At 42.8% G+C, this 15,901-nt stretch overlaps 1 pseudogene; it reads right to left on the reverse strand.

The window, feature by feature from the left end:
* Window positions 1-961: 961 nt before the first annotated feature.
* LOC121484952 lies at window positions 962-1,228 on the reverse strand (annotated as a pseudogene).
* Between the last annotated feature and the right edge of the window lie 14,673 nt (window positions 1,229-15,901).

Here is a 15,901-nt window from a genome sequence, read left to right on the forward strand (position 1 = left end):
ATGTTCCTCATTTCCTTCTGAGCTTTGACTGGCGGTACCCTGCAAGTCCAAATTTCTCCCAGCAGTCTGTTGAAAGCAGTTTGAGCTTTCTCTATGATACTTGTCAAAATTCTTTTAGCCTCTGCCCGCTGTACCACTGTGTTTTTGCTATTCGTTACAGTAGCATCCTAGTTCCAGATAACAAAACCTTTATTAGTTATCTATCGCTGCTGTGGAATAAAGGATTAACTCAGCAGATCTAGGTTGTCTAAACCTTGCACGTTCCAAAGAAAGGTCTGGTCCTTGCCTGGCTCCTGGGAAGTAACTTCTACTCCCTTTGAGTAGCCTACCTGTTAAGAGTGTTTACCTAAAGCTTTAGGCCATACCAGATAGTTTATGCTAACACTATGGTTTATGGTGGGGGCTACATGGGATGTGCCTGCTGTCTGGGAAGGCTGGATATTGAATGTCAGTCATGCAGGGAGTCAGCTGGGCCTATGGAACGAACTTCCTATAAAAAGCTTGGGTACCAAGCCTAGGTAATACTCTGTATGAGCTGTCACATACCATGGCTGGAGAATTAAGTGCTGTCCACAGGACTCCACTGGAGAGGACAACTGGAAGCCTACGCCTGGTGTGTCTTGCATTCTGCTTTACGCATCTTTTTCTGCTGCCGATTTTAATCTGTATCCTTTAGCTGTAATAAGCTAAAAGAAGGGGGAAGGAGAGGGACAAAGAGCCACTGGTTCATAGCTGTTCTGAAATATAGCCAGGCAAATGTTGGGAGTTCCTTGATTATAATGGCTTTGCTAAATTACATGAGTCCTTCTAGAAAATTATTGGAACTGGAGGTGGTCTTAGGGACCCCTGCACACAACTGTATAACACATTACCACAGATTTATTTTTCATTATTATTATCTTTTTGTTGCATAAATTAACCTATTTATTATAGGCCCGCAATGTCTTAAATGGTGGGGCTTCTACTGGTCTTTCAATTCCTTCAGTCTCCTTCTGATGGCCGACTTGAGTGTGAAGGCAGTAGTGGTGTCACAGGCCCAGGCACCACCTGCTACTGTTTTCATGCAGGAACCACAATGCCATGTTTTCATCTCAATTTTGCCCCAGAAGGAGCAAGTATCCTTGGCGTGCTGGCTTATTTCAATCTTCCTCACCATTTTCCTGAGGGAGGCACCGTAACGGGTCCCCTATTTACCAATGATGCCAACATTCTTGATGCATTTAGCCATGTTGCTGCAAACTGGGTCTGAGCCCAGAGAACCAAACTACCACAAATTTAGTGACTTGAAAGAAAACACGCTTATTCTCTCATAAGAATCTGGGCACAGATTAGCTGGGTCTCACAGGGTTGCAATCAGGGAATTGGCTGGACTGTGTTCTTACCTAGAAGCTCATCCAGGGAAGAATCTGCTTCTGAGTTCACTCAGGTTGTTGGCAGAACTCATTTCCTTGTGGTTGTAGGACTGAGGGCTCCAGCTTCCTGCAGGCTGTCGACTGCCCTCAGGCCCTTGAGGCTGCCTTCAGCTTCTTGGCAAGAAAGCCCTATGGGTCTCCCATCATGGCTGCTTATTCCTTCACTGTCAGCTAGGGAGAGACAGTCTGTTAGGTGAGTTTGATAGCAAGATGGAGCCTTACTTCATAAAATGGAATCATGGAGTAATATCCCATCACCTTTTATCATATAATGTTGATTAGAAGCAAATCACATGTCTGCTCACCTTCACAGGGAGGGACTGTTCAAGAGTGTGATACCAGATGGTGGGATTATTGGGGAGGTCACCTTCGAGTGTGTCCAACACAAGTCTTAATGAGGCGTTTCACTGTAAAGGGAAAGAAAAATAGGGAATTAACCAGAGGGTAAAGTCAAAAGCTTTTTGAGATCGGGAAAAATGTGTTGATGAGAGTGATTCAATAGATAGGAAATAATTGATGAAATGCTGCTTTATGGGTTAGCCATTCTATTTTTTTTTTTTAATTTTAAATGAGGTAAAAATTCTTATTTTGTCTTTCATAGATCAGAAAATACCTAACTTATGGGCCATTTCCCCCAAGATTAGAGTAAGGAATATATATGCCAGGGAAAGTCCAAGAAATGGTGATCATTTGGGATATGGGAGAAAAATCTTAGAGCCTATATTTTTATTCTTTTTATGCTACCTTTTACCAATTTTTATTTTTATTTTTTATAATATACATGCGATATCAGTACAATATTATGAATAATTTATAAATAAAATATATGCACATTTGGAGAGCATGTTAACACATTTTTTTTTTCCTGAGAAGGTACCAAATAAAACAAATTACAAAGTGCTTTTCCCATTTATAAGTTTGTGTTTGGGGAAAAGATTTCATTCTATTTAATTTCTGCACAGAGTGTTTTGCAGAAGTTATCACTTAAAACTAGTTTTCTGTGCAGGCCCTCACATTTATGAAAAGGTATCAGTAGATCACGACAGGCTATTTGAGGTAGTTTTTAAAGTTTCTGTTTATAAATTTTAAGGTTTAGAAATTACTCTTGGAGAACACTTTTGCTAATACAAAACATATAGTAATGTTTCTATTTCAATACTTACCAGTTTCCCTAAGCCTAATAATTCTATTTTAGTAATAATAAATGTGACATATAACCCAGGTTAATTTGGTTGAATTTATGTTAAATACCGATAGTGGGACCATTTTCTTACATATTAGGGCCCTTTCCTGGCTTATAGCTGAACCTGCTTAGAAAATAATTTAGGCCCAATAACCTATGAACTGTAGCAATCTTAATGAGAAGGAGTTTGGTACACTGCCTTTTATAATATTCCTGCTCAATGAAAGGATTCTGGAAAGACTTGTTGTTTAAGAATTGCCCACAATGCCATTTTATTTGTCATTCTAAGATAGACTCTGGGCCTCAGGACACCCTATGTGGATATTGCTACTGAAATGCTTGTGGAGATGCCCAATCGATTGTGTGGCAATGTATTTGTCTGGGATGGCAACACATATTTATCAGCCTCCTAAAAAACACGGTTTTTAGTCTTCAGCTTTTGAGCAGTTTTGCCTACAGAAAGACCCCAGTGCAGTGCCCCCTGCTGGTGAATGGCAGCTGAGAGTTTGCATCGTGTCAGTGATGGACAGAGTGGGTCCCTTTGCTGACACTGAGCCTGCGGTGATGCTGAGCCTGCCAGGTCATTTTAGATCAGGTCATTAAAGGAACAGAAGGTCAAATCGATATCAAATGAGCAGCTCACAGTTTTCTCTACATTTTTTAGACATGTGATGATTTGCTACGGTTTAGTTTGGCTGATAGAATATGAACACTTCACAAAGATGTTTGTATTTCAGCCTCTGTCTTAGTTCATTTAACAAGCCCTTTTGCCCTAATTCTCAGTGTTGTTCAGTTAAGTTGAGTTGAAACCCTATTGCAGCCTTAGCAGGGATTTAATTTAATTTATTTTTATTTTTTGGCAGAGATTTTAAAGATGAAATATTTTGAGTGTTCATTTTGTTAAACAATTAGAAAGATACTTTAAACAGAAAGCCCTTTTCTTTTTAATTTTAATTTATGAAAAAAATTTTAATTTATGAATTAGCACCCATGTGTGGAGGTTTCTAAATGATGATAATCATGTTAAAAAATTAATTAAAACTAAGAACCTGATTAGTGTTTATTTTATTATTATTTTATTTTTTGTTTATTTATTATTATTTTAACTTTGGTCTCTGGTGAAGGTGATTGTTTTATAATGCATAACTATAACATTATTAATTTCACTCCCATAGTAGGTGGCTCTAATTTCTTCATTTGCATCTGTGGCAGGTATGTCATGGCAGTGACATTTTGGGTAGCCTTTCATTCAGGAATGTACTACACACGTCAGAGTTTTAGTGACTTAGGTCATGTCTTAGGTATTTCCAGTGAGGTAGGAAGTGTGAATTTCCTTATTTTGATGTTTTTGCTATGGTTTCATATGGGAATGTGCTTATTTGCAGGTGATGTGCCCTAAAGTATTCCAGTGTAATGAAGCATCATATTGGCAGCTCCTTAACAATGGTTTAAGGAAAATAAGTTCTTCCTATTTTAAGTTGAGATTGTGTACAAATAAAATGAAAAGCGTGGGAGAAGAAAACTGGAAGGCAGTGAGAATAGATAACTCTAAGAATTTTATTATGAATAAGAGCAAGGAGATAGAACAGTAGAGAGTAGAGAAAGAAGAAGTGGACAGGGTTTCTAGAATACAGCTTCAAGGCAAGCATGGAAGTTTAGATTAGTCATCTAGGGAAGGTGGCATTTTATACTTCAGTGATTCTCAAGAGAATAATGTCACACACCTTCCTAAGAACCTGCACTTTCCAAAATCAAACCTACTTTCAGGTACAAATCAACCATTGTACCTAAGGTAGATTGAGAATGATGTATTGTAAACTTATTTTCTCTGTGAATATGGAGAATACTTGTTACCACATTTGTTGAATAGGCTTAAAGTCAACTATTATCACTCTTTAAATTTTCCTTTTTTAGACCCTTAGACTATTTGGGTCATTCATCCAGCAAACATTTGCTGAATTTGACTCTGTGAAGCAAGGAGATAGTTAGTTTGGGTATAAAACAGTTATGTGCCAGGACCTCTTAGATCTGTCTTCGAATCTAGTGGTGGCAGCTCATATTAAACAAATAGTCATGAAAAGAAAACACTGGGATTTAGACAGAATATTAAAGGAAAGCCTAGGTGGCTTGGATGGTTGGGCATCTGCTTTAGGCTCAGGTCATGATCTCCAGATCCTGGGATCGAATCCTATGTGGAGCTCCCTGCTCAGTGAGGAGTCTGCTTCTCCCTCTCCCTTTGCCTGTCCCCCTGATTGTGCTCTGTCTCTGTCTCTCTCAAATGAATAATAATAATAAAAAAAGGAAATTTGAATTTAAACTGGGGACTCAGGGAGCACTTCATTAAAGAAGTGCCAGTTGGATCGTAACATAAAGGATGAGAAGCTGTGGGATCCCTGGGTGGCGCAGCGGTTTGGCGCCTGCCTTTGGCCCAGGGCATGATCCTGGAGACCCGGGATCGAATCCCACGTCTGGCTCCCGGTGCATGGAGCCTGCTTCTTCCTCTGCCTCTGTCTCTGCCTCTCTCTCTCTGTGACTATCATAAATAAATAAAAATAAATCTTTAAAAAAAAAAAAAAAAAGGATGAGAAGCTGTGCACAAGGCTGGGAGAAGAGCTCTCGTAGCAGAATGAGCAGAGTGCCAAGGCCCAGGATGGGAAGGAGCGTGAGCAAGGAGTCAAGGAAGCCAGTGAGGCTGGGACACAGGCAGTAAAGGTGTGGGTGGCTGAGAAGAGTCAGTGAGAGGAATAAACATCAGACATTATGATCTTGGAGTTTTATCCTGCAAGAACATGAAGCCATTGACAGGTTTTACTAAAGGGAATGCCATAATTAGATTTGTGAGTTGTTTTTAAAGATCACTTTGACTGCTTTGTGGAGACTGGATTGTCAGAGGCTGGTATGGAAGCAGAGAGACAAGAGAAAGAGACTGTTTCACTAATCCAGGTAACAGATAAATGGTGATGTATGCCACCGTGTTAGCAGAGGTACAGAGGAGAAGCTGGTGGACGTACAATTCTTTGACAATAGAATTGATAGAACTTGTTGATAGATCACATGTTTGGCGGGGAGAAAAAAATCAAAGAGATGAGAGAAGAATCAAGGATCACTTTTGGATGTGGTCAAAGTAGCAGACAGAAAAGCAGGAGATTGTGGGGTCATGGAAGCTAAATAGAGCTGAGCATCTGTTGGCTTTAGCAGACATGGAGCTCACTGATGATCTTAGCTGCACAATTTGGGTGGGTTTCAGGAACGGAATTCACATTGCCATGTGTGAGAAGTGTAATGGATTCAAAATTCAGTGCATATGCCCAGGGACGAGACATGCCATTCCCTATTTTCTTGGGAGACCTTAACATCTATTGGAGTCCTTCATATTCTAGTTATCAGGTCTCCTTCATTTCAGAGGCTGGGTCCACCTTTGCCTAGCAGTAACAGTGCTAGGCAGATAGTAGGTGCTCATTTAATGTTGCTATCCTTATTAAGGCATTGTGGACATTGATAGATTTTTATTGAAAGATTTCAATATCTATTGATAGATTTTTATTTACTCATTATCTGAATGAGTAAATGACAGGATAAAAAAATAAAGTGTGATCTAGAAAGCACCAGAACAGCTAACAAAAACACCAGGGACTGGGTGGCTTACGCAGGAAGCATTTATTTCTCAGTTCTGGAGGCAAGGAAGTCCAAGATCAATGCCAAAGGTGCCTCGTGAGGGCCTGCGTCCCACTTCATAGATGGCATCCTCTCACTGTGTCCTCATGTGGTGTAAAAGACAGGGATTTCTCTGGGGTCTCTTTGACCTAATTCCTCCCAAAGGCCCCATATCCTAACACCATCACCTCAGGAATTAGGATTTCAATATATGGATTTTGAGTCCACAGGACTAGCTAGCTGCCTTCCACCTCTGAAGTCCCTGAACTCTGTGATTAGCTCTTATTGCACTTCTGGTTTCTGAATGGTGTGGTCCGACATCTGAAACTACTCTTTTCGTTTGTGTCTCATGGCCATCGGAGCTTTAGGGAGGATTCACTAGAGAGTATTTTGTGTAATCACGAAGAAAATATATTTTCTTCTTAAATCCTTTATTTGGCTCCCTTATCCATGCATCACAGGGAAAGGATGTTTCCAAATGTTTTATTTAATGGGCAAGGATTTTACCTGCCACGATGTTCATGGAACAGTTTGGCAATTTTCATCCCAGTGGGGTGATAACTTTCTTTGAGAGATACAGACCTTGATAGGGGAACTGGCCAGGAGGATGTGCTTGGCTCTGGGCAAATTGCCTGCATGACTGGACACCTCCTGGCCAACTCCATCAGCCTACCCTGGGGCAGAGGCTGGGCCATCCTGTTCACACACTGTGGGGCAGCACATGTTTCTGTGTGTAGAAATAAATATATTATTATTAATTATTATTTATAATTTTAAAAATTCAATCACGGGAAAGGATAGTGGATTCAAGATGTGCATCTACTTGTCCTGAAATCCTACCAAAACAACAGTAAAATGATTTTTCCTTTTTTTTTTTTTTTTTTAGATTTTATTTATTTATTCATGAGACACCCGGTGAGAGGCAGAGACAAAGGCAGAGGGAGAAGCAGGCTCCCTGCAGGGAGCCCCATATGGGATTTGATCCCAGGACCCGGGGATCATGCCCTGAGCCAAAGGCAGATGCTCAACCACTGAGTCACCCAGGTGTCCCAGTAAAATGATTTTTTTTTTTTAAGAGAAAAATTCTCTAGAACCAAAACAAATCAACAAACACCACCAACAACAAACGAAACAATCAAGAGGACGCAACACTGGGGGAGCTGGAAGGCACGTGGGTGAGAGGTAACGTAGCAGACAGAAGAAAGCTGTGTCCTAAACCGACAGGGGAGAAACCCAACAGCATCCCATCTTATATGACAAAAATCCAACTGTCTAAAAACAGGAACATGATGTGAAAAGCTGTCCAAGAGCGGGTCAGAGCCCCAGATGGGCCCCTGCCTCCGTACTCCTGGGGGGCCGTCCCCTTGGACACAGCAAGGGGCAGCGATGCTATCGTCCAGGGGCATGCGGTCGCAGCCCCTCTCTCCACTGAGCCCTGCAGGCAACCTGGAGTTCCCCGGGCCAGCACCTTGACCCCGTGGTCCTCTGGCCTCCCTTTCCCCTCCTCAGCCACGGCACCTGGGCCTCATCACTGTGGGGGCCTGCTGACCCTTACTCCTTGCATTCTGGGGGCCTCACCTGTCCTTCCTGTTAAGCTGCCTCAACACAGTTGGTCCTTGACCGGGACCTTGACAAGGCCATGCCTTGTTCTGCTCTTTCTTCGTCTTCCAGTCCCCCCTCCACCCACCCAACTTCCCATCCTCCCACCCAGAAATTGCTTGGAGACAGAAAGAGCTGGCATTTGACTCTCCCCTCTGTGTTCTATCTCCTTCCTCACTTCTCCTCATGGCTAAACCAAGGTGGGGGGCTCCACGAGGGAGGGAGCCAAGGAGATGGGGACACGGAAGCAGGTCAGATCTCTGATTCCTCACTTAGGGGAACACTCCGTCCTCCCCTCCTTTGTTCCCTGCACAACAGAGGGGCTGCTGCTCTCTCCATGACACTCCGCCACCTGGATGCCACCCACCCCGCCATCCTTGTCCTCTACACCAGTGGCTTCCACGCTTTTTGACTCAGACACACACAGTTGACCTTGATTTCCAGCCTGCTCGTGCACACACGTGCATACGCTTACCTTATGGGTTTCGGGACATTCTCTGATGTTTTCTATTTTGTTTTTTCTTTTTTTAATTTTTTAAAATTTTATTTATTTATGATAGTCACACAGAGAGAGAGAGAGGCAGAGACACAGGCAGAGGGAGAAGCAGGCTCCGTGCAGGGAGCCCGATGTGGGATTCGATCCCGGGTCTCCAGGATTGTGCCCTGGGCCAAAGACAGGCGCTAAACCGCTGCGCCACCCAGGGATCCCTGTTTTCTATTTTGTTCTGTTTTATTCTATCCAGTCCATTTAATTTTCAAAATACTGGACAATAAATTCAAGTATCAGCACACTGGTGGATCTTCACCACTGGAAAAATACTGCCACAAACCATCCTTTTTTTTTTTTTTTTTAAGATTTCAAAAATTTATTTATGAAAGACACAGAGAGGCAGAGACACAGGCAGAGGGAGAAGCAGGTTTCCTGCGGCGAGTGTGATGTGGGACTCGATCCCAGGACCCCAGGATCACACGCTGAGCAGAAGGCAGATGCTCAACCACTAAGCCCCCAGACATCCAGTCTTGTCTTGTCTTTTCTACCTTTTTCTTTTTTCCCTTTTCTTTTCTTCTTTCTTTCTTTCTTTCTTTCTTTCTTTCTTTCTTTCTTTCTTCTTTCCTTCCTTCCTTCCTTCCTTTTTTTTTTTTTTGTATATTTTACTTTTTCCTTTAGCTGAATCCTTCCTTTATTGTTTAACCAGCTCCTGGGCCTGTCTAGATTTTTAAAGAAGCCTACTCTTTCTTTTTCACAGTCACATTCTGGAAGGAGTTTGTCCCCCTATACATTGTTCCATGTCCTCTTTGCTTCCTCCCCTCTCTGCCCAGCCAGGCCTGTCTGGCACTGGATCAGCTCTTGCTCTGGCCGCAGACGATCCCTGTCATTAATTCTGGCCTCTCTGTATTGGTTCTCAGCAGCATTTACCTCCTCTGTGCACTCCTTCCCATGGCTGCCCCAGCACGCCCCTGCCCCGCACCTGGACCCCCTCCTGGTGACATCACACTCCCACTTAGATGCAGACCACTTACCCAGCAGCATTCCTATCCAAATCTCTGAGCTCCAGACCCTTCTATCTGGCAATCCCTGGCTCTGACTTCCTAAGCCCTTATACACTCGCTCCCCAGCTTTCTATTTCCAAATGCCCCTGGCTCCATTGCCCTCCTTACACCACACCGCCCGGCCCCTGGCTTCTAGTTTATATTAGTCTTTGGAATCTGTGCATCCTGAGTGTTTTCCTCGGTTAAGAGACAGTTATGGAAGAAACAGTCTAGTCTCTCATCCTCCTTTTATTATCTTTGCTCCTTTGGTAACATCGAGCTTTCCTATAACATGTTTCCTATTCTTTTATTATGTGCTTGGTGCCATTTCCCAAACCTCATTCTAATTTTCCCTGGAGGGCAGCCTTCATTACTGCTGCTGATGAGCACTGAGGAGGGAATGTAGGCGTGCAGTTTCCTTGCTTCGTGCCATACTCTTGAAAGCGAGCACCGTTAGCGGATGAGCATACAGCTGCTTGAGGCCACAGGCTGTTTCTTAACCATGTTACTCTTCTCCGGGGACCTCTGTGTTTATTCCTTGCTCTCTCTCTACAGTTCTCTTTCTGATCCGGGAGGGTCCTGCCACATTAAGGTTCTTGGAAGTCTAGATAATATTAGGTCAGACGTGAAGTCATTTTATTCTTTCAAGTATAGAGAGTCTGTTTAAATCCTGTTGCCAGAAAATACCAGAAGGCTGTGGAAGGATTTCCTTTGTTTATGTTCATTCAATTAATCCATTTTCCCTTGCTCTGAAATATATTCTAAGATTGTTCATTTTCCTGAGTCTCAAAGTGGGGGGAGCCCTAGAGAGAGAGCACCTGGCGGGATTCCTTTAGTGGAGTTGCTGAGCGCCCAGGGTGCTTCTGTGCCCTGCGCTCGGTCACACGGCTCGTCCCTGGCAGAGTTCTGACTAAGGCTGGGTCTTCTTAGGGCAGCCCCTTCTGGGGCTTCTTAGCTTTTTCCACTATGTCTTCATACCCATGCCCACCATGCCTTCCCCCACTCATAAATCCCTAAGCGCACACGGACACCCACGTTCTCCTTTAATCATCATTTCAGGAGGTGGGGGACTTGTTTTGTTCAGTGACACTTTGGGTAAGATGAACTTGATTTTAGTGCATTTTGATTTAATTGTTATCTCTATAAAACGTGTTTTTAAACTGGATTTTTAGAATTACTTCACATCTATGGATCATGTATGTTTCCTTTATTTATCAATTATTTTATTTGAAGTGGGCTCCAAACCCAGCATGGGGCTCCAACTCACAACCCTGAGATCAAGAGTCGCATGTTCTTTTTTTTTTTTTTTTTAAAGACTATTTATTTATTTATTCATGAGAGACACAGGCAGAGGGCCCAACGCGGGACTCAATCTCGGGACTTCAGGATCAGGTCCTGAGCTAAAGGCAGGCACTAAACCGCTGAGCCACCTGGGCTGCCTAAGAGTCCCATGTTCTATCAACCAAGCCTGCCAGGTGCCCCTGTTTTCTTTTATTCAACAGACGCTTAGTAAATAGCATACAGGTGACCTCTGGATTTTTATATTTATTGTGATGAATGAATGAGAGAATTTGGTTATCCCAGATCCGTTGGGCACCTCAGACCCACAACTATGGGTTTGTTCAGATTAGCGTGTGCTCTAGGATCTTTTGAAACCTGTGGGGAGCTGTCGTATTTGAATCTGTAATATCAGGTTTTGTGGATTATTTTCTTTGATAACCTTTTTTTTTTTTAAAAAAAAGATTTTATTTATTTATTTGAGAGAGAGAGAGAGAGAGAGAGAAAGCATGAGCAGAGGGAGGCCAGAGGGAGAGGGAGAAGCAGACTCTGTGCTGAGCATGGGGCCCAACATGGGGCTCGATCCCAGGACCTGGAGATCATGACCTGAGTTGAAGGCAGATGCTTAAGTGACTGAGCCACCCAGACGCCTCTTTGATAGTCTTTTATGAGAATGCGGTGAACTTGGGTGTCTCAGATTTCTGTAAAATTTTATGTGTTTTTGAGTATAGTACACCTGCAGTGCTGTTCAGTTGGCTTTGCTAGCTTTTCCTGTGGCAGGTGGACCAGGGGTCTGCAAACTTGTGCTTTAAAGAGCAGGACAGTAAATAGTTTAGGCTTTGTGGGCCATCTGGTTTCAGACACACCATTCAGCTCAGCACTTGTGGGGGAAAAGCAACCATGGGCTACTGTAAATGCGCGTGGCTGTCCAACAAAACCACATTCACAAAAACAGCCTGAGTTTGCCAACCCTGATTTAAACTACTGTCAAGTTTTCTCCCAAGTGTTAGTGGCGGTCTCGGCCAGCAGTTCCTCTCCCCTCCCCTGAAGGAGTCACCAAGCTTCAAATCAGAAGGACAACAGTTGTGTTCCCATTTCTGTGGCTTTTGTGAAGTTGGACTTCCTGCCTGAATGCTGTCTCCTCTCTTTTCCGTCTGTCTGAATGTTATCCAGAACATTCCACAGTGCCCTCCCCCATCTCTGAACTCTGCTGGTCTTGTGGTATTTGTGTGTTCATGGGTTTAGGGCTTCTTTCCAAGGTCCTGGAGCACAGAGTGTCTTGCACAGTGTCAGTGCTCGGAAGCAGCTGTTAGCACCCAAGAAAAGCTCAGCTCCTGTACCCGCCTGAGAGGAACCATCCTTTGAGGGGACAGGAGGAATGACACATGACCCAGTTAGCAAGAACCATAGTTATTGGGGCACCTGGGTGGCTCAGTGGTTGAGCATCTGCCTTGGGCCCAGGGTGTGACCCCGAGGTCCTGAGATCGAGTCCTGCATTGGGCTCCCTCAGAGAGCCTGCTTCTCTCTCTGCCTCTCTCTCTGTGTCTCTCATGAATAAATAAAATCATTAAAAAAAAAAAAAAAGAACCATAGTTACGATTTTACGGCTCTGATTTCTCAGAAAGAAGACAGGGTCTGTTGTGGAAATGGAAGTTTGAGAAATCCTAGAAAGTTGAGGGAAGAACCAAGATGGTTATCAAAGAGAAGCACAGGGTGCTTTGGCAAGTATGTCTTTCAGCCCTCAGAGCAGAAACAGCCAAGGATACTTTACAGGCTGGGAATGAAACCACCGCTTCCTAACTGTGGGACCATGAGAAAGTTTCACTTCCTCAATTTTCTCACCTGTGTACAAGACGCAGAGTGATGCCTAGCACCCACAAAGCACCCACGAGATGCCAGCACTTGTCAATTGACATGCAGAGCCTGGCATGAGCCTGCCTGACCCCAGGCCCCAAACCCTGCATTGATGTAGTGCAATGGTGAAGCGAGCCGAGGACCCCGTCACCCAGGCCTGGGATTGACACCTCAACTAGGCCGTTGCTCGAAGATAACCATGCTCCAGAAACTTCTAAAACTGGAGGGATTAAACTACGTTGCAGTTTGACTAACATGCATCGAGGGGTTCTCTGTGCCACGTCCTGGGGGTGCAGAGACAGCTCGGGCCTGGCTGCGGGTCTTCAGGACTTAGAGTCAGGGGGAGACAACACTTTCATTATATTGGACTAAGTGGCAAGACAGACAGACTGCATTGTAGGACCACTACCCTGGTCGAAGCGGATGTTAAAGGATTGTGTTTTAGAGAACCAGTATTCCCAGTATAGAAGACAGGAGACATGGGTGTAAATAGAAGAAATTATGTTAAAAAAAAAATAGTAGTCTTGAGTTTAAATAAGGAGTTCCAGCATGAACTCATAAGCTATTTTGTTTTCAAAAAATATTATATATATGTGTGTGTGTATGTGTATGGTTCACGCCATGATCTCATGGGTTGTGGGATGGAGCCCTGCATTCAGCTCTGCTCCTGGTGGGAAGTCGACCTGAAGAGTCTCTCCCTCTGCCCCTCCCTCCACTCATGTGCTCTCTTTCTCTCTCTCTCTCTCTCTCTCTCATAAATAAATCTTTTTTAAATTAAAAAAAATGACAGGATTGGAATATCACCATTTTAATGGATTTAGGCATTGTGCGTTGACAGCTGTTCACATCACCAAGAGAGAGATCATTATACCTTATGTGTCTCCTAGTGAAAGACCTCCGTGCCACCTATGGTATTGCTGGAGAGATTGAACCCGAGTCTAGATACAGCTGCCAATTTGCAAGAAATACAGAGGGACATACTGCATTACACCAAGAATATCAGCAAAATAGACTGTGAGGATCCTGCAGGTCAAATGCTCCTAGTTTTTCAACAGATACATTGTTGTGAAAAGAAAGAGTTGGAGAAGGACCTATAAAGTTGAGAGAGATCTAAAGGACATATTACTTTTTTTTTTTTTTTTTTTTTTTTTAACAAGGGCAAGACAAGGTGCATACTTGGTGAGAAAATCGCCAAAAAAGAAAGGACGGCAAAAGGTGATTACTACAGAAAGCCAGGATGTTGGATCCTCTAGGGGACCAGGAGGGTATTGACGCTGGGACAAGGCACAGGGAAGGATTTCTGGGGTCGCTGGTAAATTGATATATTTTGACCTGGGTGGTGGTAACAAGGTGTTTGTTTTTGTCCTTTTACAAAATATAGTTATTTAATAATAAAAAGATTTAAAAAAGAGAAAAAATGATGAGAAAGTGACTACAGTGTCTTCATGCTTTGTTTTTTTTTTTAACTTTTAATTTTAATTCCAGTTAGTTAACATATAGTATTATCTTAGTTTCAAGTGTACAGTATAGTGACTCGGCACTTCCACACATCACCTGGTGCTCATCGTGACAGGTGTGCTCCTTAATCCCCATCACCTGGTTCACCTCCACCTTAATCCCCATCACCTGGTTCACCCCCACTCTGGTCACCATCAGTTTGTTCTCTATACTTAAGAGTCTGTTTCTTGGTTTGTCTTTCTCTCTCTCTCTCCTCCTTTGCTAATTTGTTTTATTTCTTAAATTCCACAAATGATTTTAAGGTATACCCATATTTTAAAAAGTCTGTATGATGATTTTATTCTGTTAAGCCCCTATCTTGGGGATTTTCTTAGGTCTAGACATTTAGACCCATTATTTACCCACTCTGGGGACCTATTCTCTTCTCCTCCCTACCCCCACCTGGCAAGAGCCTGGGGACAAGCTGACGTTCCATCTCGATCTGGTTTCCAGGGGGATAGAACTAGAATGTTAACCCAAGGTCAAATTTGTCCATTGAGAAGATGAAAGATTTTTCGTTTCTTTGTTTTTAAACCCATTACTTACACCTACATGAATTAGAGAACTGCCCCCGTTGCATTTATTTTCACAACATGTCTTTCATGAGACCTCATGTATAGACCCAGGCAGGTAAATGAGATCTGTGTCAAAAAAAAAAAAAAAAAAAGATCTGTGTCAAGGCCTCCTTTATCTCCAATATTTGGTATTCGAGGTAGAAGTATATTAACTTCCTTGTTCTTCATATGGAGATGATATGAAACAAAGAGATTTAATGGAATTGTCCAGGTCACATGGGGAGCTGGAGGCTGTGCCAAGGCCACCTGATAAAATTTATTGCCAATGTAATTCCTGTTTGTTTGCTTTTTCAGTGCCATCTTAGAGATAGGTTTTATTTATAATTTTTCCTTCTGCTACCCGTCCTTCCTTTGCCTTTTTGGCAGGGGCTCAAGAAGGAGTATATTGTTTCTGAATCTTAGTAATTAAAGGGATATTCAGAATGGTGTGTTCTCTGATTTAAATCCCTAAAAAACCCAGAAGAGGTTTTGACAGAACTAGGACATGGGAAGCAAAAAGTCAATTAAAGCTGATTTTTTTCAAGAGCCACATAAATGTTATAAAAGTGCCACATACTTGAGCCATTTTAGCAGTTTTCCATCTGCTTTTGTTGTCAAAGCAAAGAAGGAAGTTTTTCTGGCATTTCTCTGAATTGTCTTAAGTGACGTTTAGATCATCATAGTGAGTGGGGTGGCTCTAATTCTCAGTGTTCCAATTTGACTCCGAAGTTTAGAGCAAGCTGCACTAATTCATTTGGTTAGTTTTGCCCCCTTTTGGCTTGAAAAAGAAAAGAATGTGCGTTCTTTCACTTGGCAGAGCAAGTAGCATTGTGGGTTGTCCTTCAGATACATTTTCCACAGGAACCGATCTCTTCTCGGGCATAAACAGGCTGTTGTTGAACAGACAGACATTCAGGAAATTCTATAAATTGAATCTTCCGTCTTCTGCTAATATGGCTTTTGGCAATAAAGCCATTATAATGAAGTGCCATAAAAGGCATCTTTTTTTTTTTTTCATCTGTTGCCTACTCAGCATGGGGCTTATTGCTATTTAGAAGTCTGATTGCTAAGTGTTAAACTAGGCAGGTCACCCTGCAGTAGATAGATAGATGGGCCTCTGATATACCACCTGCTGTCCTTCAGGACAACTGGCAGATGTGGGGGTGGCAAGAGCGAAAATGACAACAGAGGCACTTAGCTCCTTTGATTTCCGATGGCCAGCTGGACATTGGCTAAGTGGCTCTAACGAACATCCGTAGGTGTGTAGTCTATGAATGGATCCAATTTAGGGACTTATTGGTTACCTATTTGGAGTCTGGTGCTGTGAAAAATTTTAGAGC

The sequence above is a fragment of the Vulpes lagopus genome, chromosome 2, assembly GCF_018345385.1.
Source record: "Vulpes lagopus strain Blue_001 chromosome 2, ASM1834538v1, whole genome shotgun sequence".
In the NCBI taxonomy this organism is placed as follows: Eukaryota; Metazoa; Chordata; class Mammalia; order Carnivora; family Canidae; genus Vulpes; species Vulpes lagopus.